This window comes from Primulina tabacum, chromosome 13, assembly GCF_025594145.1.
Source record: "Primulina tabacum isolate GXHZ01 chromosome 13, ASM2559414v2, whole genome shotgun sequence".
NCBI classification, from domain to species: Eukaryota; Viridiplantae; Streptophyta; class Magnoliopsida; order Lamiales; family Gesneriaceae; genus Primulina; species Primulina tabacum.
This window is the reverse complement of record NC_134562.1, coordinates 20744322-20753070: the sequence shown is the minus strand read 5'-3', so window position 1 is coordinate 20753070 and position 8749 is coordinate 20744322. Positions and strand designations below refer to the sequence as shown.

General features: G+C 36.8%; 1 long non-coding RNA gene across 1 annotated transcript; it reads left to right on the top strand.

Annotated features, from left to right (window-relative positions):
* The first annotated feature begins 7223 nt into the window (after nt 1–7223).
* LOC142521629 (uncharacterized) lies at nt 7224–8221 on the top strand. The gene is made up of 3 exons (XR_012814315.1): nt 7224–7558; nt 7649–7754; nt 7849–8221. It is a non-coding gene; the product is annotated as an uncharacterized LOC142521629 (long non-coding RNA).
* The last annotated feature ends 528 nt before the right edge of the window (nt 8222–8749 follow it).

Genomic DNA, 8749 nt, shown 5'->3' with positions numbered 1-8749 from the left:
TACAAGATCCATGAACTCTCGTACACTGAGTACTGAAATGCTTACCACCACAATGATCACAAAATACTCCACCTGGTGACCCAACTGAACTTCCACGCTGACTGCCAGAACTAGAAGAACTACTACGAGTCTGTTTCTTGAACTGTTTTCCTTTGGCCTTAAAGTTTTGCTGCTTGGTTGTTGATAAGACTGCGAAGGCTGATACGGCAGTAAAGGACGGTATAGTGGTGCACCAATTGCCATCGGCACATTACCTCCGAAACTCTGAGGAAAACCCGGTTGAACTGACTGTGGTTCTGCCAAAAGTAGACCTGCCTCCATATTCTTGGCTTTCTCTACAACATCGGCATAATTAACAGACGCTCCAGCTATTACTAAAGTGCAAATGGTTCGATTCAATCTTTACATAAAATGCGATAGCTTGTTCCGATCACTACTAGCAACATGAGGAACATAGGCAAGAAGCGCTGAAAATTGAGAGGCATACTCCACTACAGTCATATTACCTTGAGTCAACCTATTGAATTCAGCTTCCTTGGCCGAATAGTACGAAGGCGGTGAATACTCTCGAGCAGACTGAGCGCAAAATACATCCCAAGTAACTCTTTCACCTGATTCTTTCAGAGCTTCCTCAGTAGTTTCCTACCATAACTGAGCTCGGTCTTTTAATTGACAAATAGCCAACTTAAGCTGCAAATCAGGAGTGTACTCCAACATATTGAACAAACGCTTCATACTTTTTAACCATGCTATAGCTTTCTCACCATCTTCATTACCAAAGAATCGAGGAGGATGCATGTTCTGAAATCGGGATATCACAAGTTCCATTTCACCCATCTCTCTAGTCAACTGATCCAGTTCATGCTCAACGTTAACATTTCGTGCTTCACCACGAGGACGACGACCTCGTCTTCCCCAATCAGCCTCGTTAAGTCCTCTCACATTAGGAGCATCAGATTCCTGAACAACTTCCTTTCCTTTTCTACCCTTACGTCCAGGTACCATCTACAAGACACAAGGATTTAATCCACAGGCAGAAACAAAATAATCGGTTTAGTATAATAGCATAAACTGAAACTAATACGCTCTAGTCTTGCTGATACAATTAATTCAAAACATATAAACAAGTAAGAGCAATTAATCAAACACATGCACGATCATTTTATTTGTGCCTAAACTCGAGTGTCCTAGACTCTAATTCGAGCGTATCCCAGTTACGCTCGGATACCAAACTGTCAGGGCTCGTGCTCTTAATTAATATTTAATTACTAAACAAGTATTAAATGGTGTAAACAGCGAAAACGAGTTTAAAACGTTCGTTAGGGCCTACAGAAATTTCGGCATGACCTCACCGTAAGTAGAACATCCCAAAAATTTCAAAACACAACAATAACAATATACGCTCGAAAATAACAACAGGTTCACAATAAACCAAACAAACATCTTACAGCCGCATTGGCCAAGACTAGACACAACATACCACAAATAAGATCCAAAACAACATAAAAACATAACCATACAGCTACACATGGCATCTCCCTGGAAAATGTATCAAACCAGCATAATATATATAAATATCTGGGAACTCTGACACCAACCAACCAACTACTGGGTACCACTCGCTGACACTCCACCAGACGCGTCAAAACCCCTGGAATGACCTGCTATGTCATAAAAAACAACCACAACATCAAAATAAAACACGGGTCGGACCCCAGTACGACAAACCAATAAAATCACGACGTATATAAAAGACATGTAGTAATACCAAATAAATGCAATGCTATGGGATGCATGAATGGTAACAATGAAATAACGGATACCAAATGGAGTCCAAACGAATAGCATCATCAACAGTAACAGTGGCCACCTGTGCCAGGAATGCATCACCAAATCGCCGCTCGTCCATGCACGTAGCATCGGGAATGCGAGTAGCTAAGTCGCTCGTCCCTAGCTTGTCATCTGGGAATGTGGCTAATGCTAACCCATTCGTCCCTCTGATGACTCAATATATCTCAACAGAATCAACATAAATAGCCGTCAAAGGAGTCAAGGCTCAATATGTTATGCCAACACAGTTAATGCATGAATGCAATAGAATAAACATTCAAGGTACATAATAGCAAACAACATTCACCGAATATTCTTACACGCCAATATAAGCGTCATAATAATGAAGGTTTGAGGGTACCTCTACTATAGCTTACAATACCACAGAAAATCTTAAGGAATATCGGATGAACTCGTCCAACGATATAACCTACAATATAAATTTGCTATACACTTCAATATAATGCATTCTAACCGACTAAAACAAATTAAATCGGCTCGGTTAAAAATCGAATTCCAGACATCTTATATAACCCTTGTACAATCTGAATTCAAGCTTAATACTTCAAGAAACGAAGCTAGAATGCATAACGGTAATTTCGCAAAGGTGGCTCGCCGGAACAAGTCGCCGGAAATACTGTTCACGCCGGAAACCTAGCTGAAAATTAGGGGAAAAAGCTCAATTCTTCACTTTTATAAACTAATACACCAAGAACAACCAAAATTCGAAGCCAAAAGCTTACCTAGACCGAATCGAAGCTACGCGCACTGCTCCTGGAAATCAAGCCAAATCGAACTCGATAACTTCCGATTCATGGTAGGAAATACTCTAATAGAAAGGAGGAAGAAGAGTGCTAACCGCTGCACTAAATTTTCCGGCTGCTGGCAGCACTGCGCGAAGACTGCAGAAAACAGAAAGAAGGCGACGAGCAAGGCTGCGAAAGAGTTTCATGGAAATGAACGATCTGATTCTTCTATCAATTGGGTTTGGGTATTTGTTATTAAATGAAATGGGATGGGGCTTGCTTATTGTTATTGGGCCTCACAGTGTATAATGTTTCACAATTCACACGTTCATCATTTTTTAATTAATTAGATTACTTGTTTCAATATATTTTTCGACATTCACACGATGTAAGGTCGAACATCTATGGTACCTGAAATAGGGACTGGAGAAGGAATTGTATATGCTTTATCATCCTCCGGGATGTTTTCCTTTTATGTGCTTCTCCCAATTTCAAAATCTTGAAGCAAAGCATTCTGTGTTGTAGCAGGGGAGTACCATCGCTCACCTCCGTTTCCGTCTCCTCCTCCACTTCTTCTGCTTCCACACCATAATTATCACCTGCACTTGTTGTCACGAGCGCAAGTTGATACGCCGCATTTGTAAATCCCTTACCATTCAACACATAATATAATTCTTGGTCGAAGAAACCAGGAAATTTTCTCTCCCTCCTCAAATCACTCTGCATGATCCAATAAGATTCAACTCCGTTTCGTACCCGGGACTCCCACGTTTTTATCATCTTGAAATCACTGGCAAGATTGCTCCACCTCTTTCGGAATTGAACCGCCCCTCTCTTCACTCCATGTTGCATGCAGTAGGAAGAAACAAAACCCCATTTTGGTTCAGCCTGCTCAGGCCCTAACTTGCGCCCTTTTCTCCCTCTCTCCTCGGCAATCTTCTTCCCTTGCGCTAGCACCATCGTCTCTTGGCGCGTCCATCGGGGATGCCTCGGTGTTTTATTCCTGTCATCACTCCTTTCAAGAGATGGCTGGCCAACTGAGGTGATGTAATTTTCTTGTGTAATGTTTGATCCCGGGGCCATGGATTCTTGCAATTGCCTCTACTTCCTCAAGGATTTAGGTGCTCTGCTCTTAAAGGTGCCCAATGATTAAAAGGGTATAATTCTTTTTTAATATGGGATTGAATTCAATTCAATTCTGACATTACTCAAGTATCTTCTTCGGTGATTGACTACTCAATTAAGAGCATTTTCCGAATACCTTTTATCCTTCGACTTGTTACTCCATTTTCTGTCCTAATGATCGACTATCCTAATAAGGACATAATTCTTTAATGCAAAGGTTCTCCAAATCATTCTACAACAAGTTTTCAGCATCATTTCTAGATTCGTATTCAAACAAGAAGATATGATAAATTCTCTAAGCTTAAGTAAGTTTAATCGTCTTTAACAAGCTATTTAGAGATATTAATTTTTTGTTTTCTTATAAGTAGTATTATGATTTTAGATTATCATTCTACTAAAATTTGGTAACATTATTGAAATTAATTAAGCCTTTCTGATTCTTTTTTCTATTTGACGTGACTGATTATTTCTTTGAATAAAGAGATATTGTTTTTACATGAATTGAATTGTGGTATCATTACTTGAAGACATTTGTTATATGTCTTTATGTATGACTGATTGGCTCATTCGTTGTGACAAATTAATTTTGTTTAATGAAAAATTAATGAAAATTAATGTAGGTTATTCATTAAAATATGAACAAAATCAAAGTTCTCTCCATTATTTATACAACAAAACTAAAGATGGTCAAAATCATGCATTTCAATTGATTTTTATTGGAGTTCTCATTTAGTTTATACAACATTACTCTAGCTGCAAAGAATATTAATTTTCTATGTTAAAGGTGGTTTGTATTATACATATGATTTTATAAGCTATATATCAGATAAAAATAAATTCACATAGAATCATATTTAATCAAGTGTTTATTCATTTTTTAAAAAATTAGGTGTTAATCAATATACTAATAGTCATGTTTCTTTTATCCTCATTTTATTGCTGATTGTTTTATTTTTTATGTACTAATTTTCTTGATTTAATTGTCTACTTAGCAAAGTTTGTTCATTTTCATTAATAGGTATTCTTCTTTCGTTTTTGTTTTTTGTATTCAAGAAATTAAATGGCAAGTGACATTATTGTAGTCGATATTGAGAATCATAATGTTACTTTTATCATTTGCTTTCTGATTTCTATGATCTCCTATGTGTTGGATTCTATAGTTTATATAGTTTTATTGTATAACTTTTTTTATTTACTGTAATATTTTCTGGTTTTGATCAAATCCACATTAAAAAAGTTAGAGTCCTTGAAGTAGTTTGAAGAAAACTTTCATCTAGCGGTAAATAATAAAAAAATTTATTGTTACATTTTTTGGGATTTTGCTATATTGAAATGGATAAATCCTGGATTCACTCGGATAGAATGTCCAAACAATATGAGAAGGGTGTGGAATAGTATATTAAAGGTTGTTTCTAGTATCCCCATATCGACCCCAATTTAATTCATTGTCCTTGTTCCAAATGTATAAATCTTAAAAAAGGACAGGTTAAGTTAATTCGAGAGCATCTTTATTTCCATGGTTTTAGTCAAAATTATGTGAATTGGATTTGTCATGGTGAGTCTGCCGAAAATGATAGAGTAAATCTGAGTACCAACCAAGAGCCAATTGTAGTTATTATGATGACTTTGAAACCGCTAATATGTGTGAGGCAGCATATGATAATTATACAGAAAATCCAGAAGCGTTTATGAAATTTTTGGAGGAAGCACAGGAACCGTTGTACAATGGATGTAAACATTACACAAAATTGAGTGCACTTGTGAAACTGTACAATACCAAAGCAAGGCATAGGATGAGTGATGCTCTATTTTCAGATCTACTAATAGATTTTGGGGATATTCTACCAGATAATAACAATCTGCCATCCAAAATGTATGATGTAAAAAAGACATTGAGTTGTTTGGCGTTGAGTCATAAAAAGATTCATGCTTGTTCCAATGATTGCATCCTTTATAGAAAGCAATATAAAGACTGTGTAAGTTGCCCTAAATGTGGATTGCCGAGGTGGAAGCTAACCAAGAAGAACGTTGAGAACAAAGGTGTTCCTGCTAAGGTGGTGTGGTATTTCCCTCCCATACCAAGATTTAAGCGCGTGTTTAAATCTTTAGAGACCTCCAAAAATTTAACATGGCATGCAGAAAACCACATGAGTTGCTGGTCAGTTACGTCATCCATCTGATTCACCATCTTGGAAGTTGGAGGATCATATGTGGCCCGACTTCGAAAGTGAGCCAAGAAATCTTCGCCTAGCACTTGCAGCTGATGACATTAATCCTTATAGCAATCTTAGTAGTCGGTACAGCTGCTGGCCAATCATGTTGGCCACCTATAATCTGCCTCAAAATATGTGTATGAAGAGGAAATTTATCATGCTAACACCATGCTCATTTCAGGACCTAAACAGCCAGGAAACGATATAGATGTCTACCTCGAGGTGTTAATTGAAAATTTACAACGATTGTGGGAAGGAGTTGATGGCATCTATGATGCTTATCGAAGACAATTTTTCACTCTTAAAGCAGTATTATTATGGACCATCAATGACTTTCCTGCCTACGGTAATCTTAGTGGATGTACTACACATGGTTATTATGCATGTCCAGTATGCGGAGAAGATACTTATGCAAAGTATTTGGAAAATGGGAAGAAAATGTTATTTGTTGGTCATAGACGATTCCTACCACGGTTTCATCCCTATCGGAGGCAAAACAAGGAGTTCAATGGAATGGAAGAACATGGAGAAGCATCTGCACCATTATCTGGAGTTACTTTGTTTGAAAAGCTTTCGGGCATAACGTGTGAGTTTGGAAAGAAGATTAGTGTTAATGGTAAAAGGAAAATGAATGCAAAGGAGAATAATGTGGAAGACAATAAAGAAGAAAAATATTTCGGAGCAACAAATTTCAGAAAATGTTGGAAAAAGAAAATTTTTTTCAATCTTCCTTATTGGAAACACTTGCATGTTAGGCACTTGTCTCGATGTGATGCACATTGAGAAAAATGTCATCGAATCCCTGATTAATACGTTGATGAATGTTAAAGGAAAAACTAAGGACAATGTGGCATCTAGGTTGGATATGGTTAAAATGGGAATTAGGCCTGAATTGGCCCCTAAATTTGGTGAAAAAAGAATATATCTTCCTCATGCCGCATGCTCATTCACAAAAAAAGAAAAGTTACAAGTCTGTCAGTCGTTAATGGATTTAAAAGTTTCTGAAGGTTTCTCATCGAACATGAAGAATCTTGTGTGCATATCTGAGCTGAAGTTGACATGCTTGAAATCTCATGATTGTCATGTCTAAATGCAGTATTTCCTACCAAGACTTATCCGTGGTGCACTACCAAAACATGTTAGATATGCCATCATAGGATTATGCTTCTTCTTCAAAGATATTTGTTGCAAGGTTATAGATGTAACCAAGTTAGATAAGCTGCAATTTGATTTGGTTGTTACGCTCTGCTTATTCGAGAAGTATTTTCCCCCCACTTTCTTCGATGTCATGCTTCACTTAACAGTTCATCTTGTTCGAGAAGTCCGATTATGTGGAACAGTTTATTGCCGGTATATGTATCCGTTCGAAAGATACATGAAAGTGCTTAAGAGTTATGTAGGTAGTCGAAAACATCCTGAAGGTTGCATTGTTCAGAGATATTCAGCCGAAGAAGCAATTGATTTTTGTTCGGAATACCTCAATGATCTTGATCCTGTTGGGATCCCTCAATCAAATCGAGACCCCAAAACTAATGTTCCTGGATTCTTAGCATGCAAATCACCAATTATAGTGCAACAAGTTGATCTACAACAAGCACATTTGACTGTTCTGGAAAATACGAAAGAAGTATCTCCCTACATAATGTAAGTGTACTTCGTTAATTTATTATTTTGCACACTGTTATTGTCAATATATACTGTCTGATACAAATTTATATATAAATATTTTCATAGTGAACATTAAACCTTCTTGAAGTCAATGTTTCCGAAATAAAACACAGACAAAAGGTGGATACAAGATGCTCACAACAAGAGGTTCATTGACTGGTTTCGTGCAAAGGTTAGGTGGATGCAAAAATCTTTTTCATGCATTTTGCGCTGAACAAGTTTTAGCTACTATTTTTATCACCCTATTCAAATTGAATGCATGTCAGGTCGCAGCTGAAATAGGCAGATGCAATGGTGGAACAACATCGACATTGACATGGCTGGCCCATGGACCACGTTCGCACGTCATTAAGTATAGTAGTTATGTGATAAATGGTAATTTATATCAAACAAAGGCGCGGGATGATGAGAGAATTTGCAAAAACGGTGGGGTTTCTCTTGTTGTCAACACCATGCTTGTCTGTAGTGCCAAAGCTAAGAATCCTCTAATCAGGTGATGTGTCTTTCTATGGAATGATTGAAGAAATATGGGAATTAGACTATCATCAATTTCAAGTTCCTCTTTTCAGGTGTGCGTTGGTTTCAAATGACAAAGAAGTGATCAACAATGATGAATGTGGCTTCGCCTTGGTCAATATGAACAAACGAGGGCACAAGAATAGTGAATTTGTCCTTCCAAGTCAAGTCAATCAAGTCTTTTACATTGACGACCCATTGAAAAAAGGATTGTCAATTGTGCTCCCAGTTCCAAATAGATGTTACGAGGGCGAGGATGATGCTTGGACTAGTATTTCCGAGTCTCGACCAATTGATGATGTTGATACTCATTGTATTCCTGTTCATGAAAGATATTTTAGATCAGAAAATGATAGTGTCTGGGAAACGAACAAGAAAAAATGATGATTTGTACTTTTATGTCATGTTTATTTAGGGACAAGAAATGACAATTGTTATTATTTATATATTGTTTGTTTTATATATATATATATATATATATATATATATTTGTCTTATTAAAATTATTTATGTCATGTTTATAATTTTGTTATTATTATTATGTATTTATGTTATGTTTGTGATATTTTGAATTATCCATGTTATTGTGTAGATTTTAATATTGGTTTAATTCATGTTCTTATGTAGAGGAGAGCATAATGGGTCGCAAAA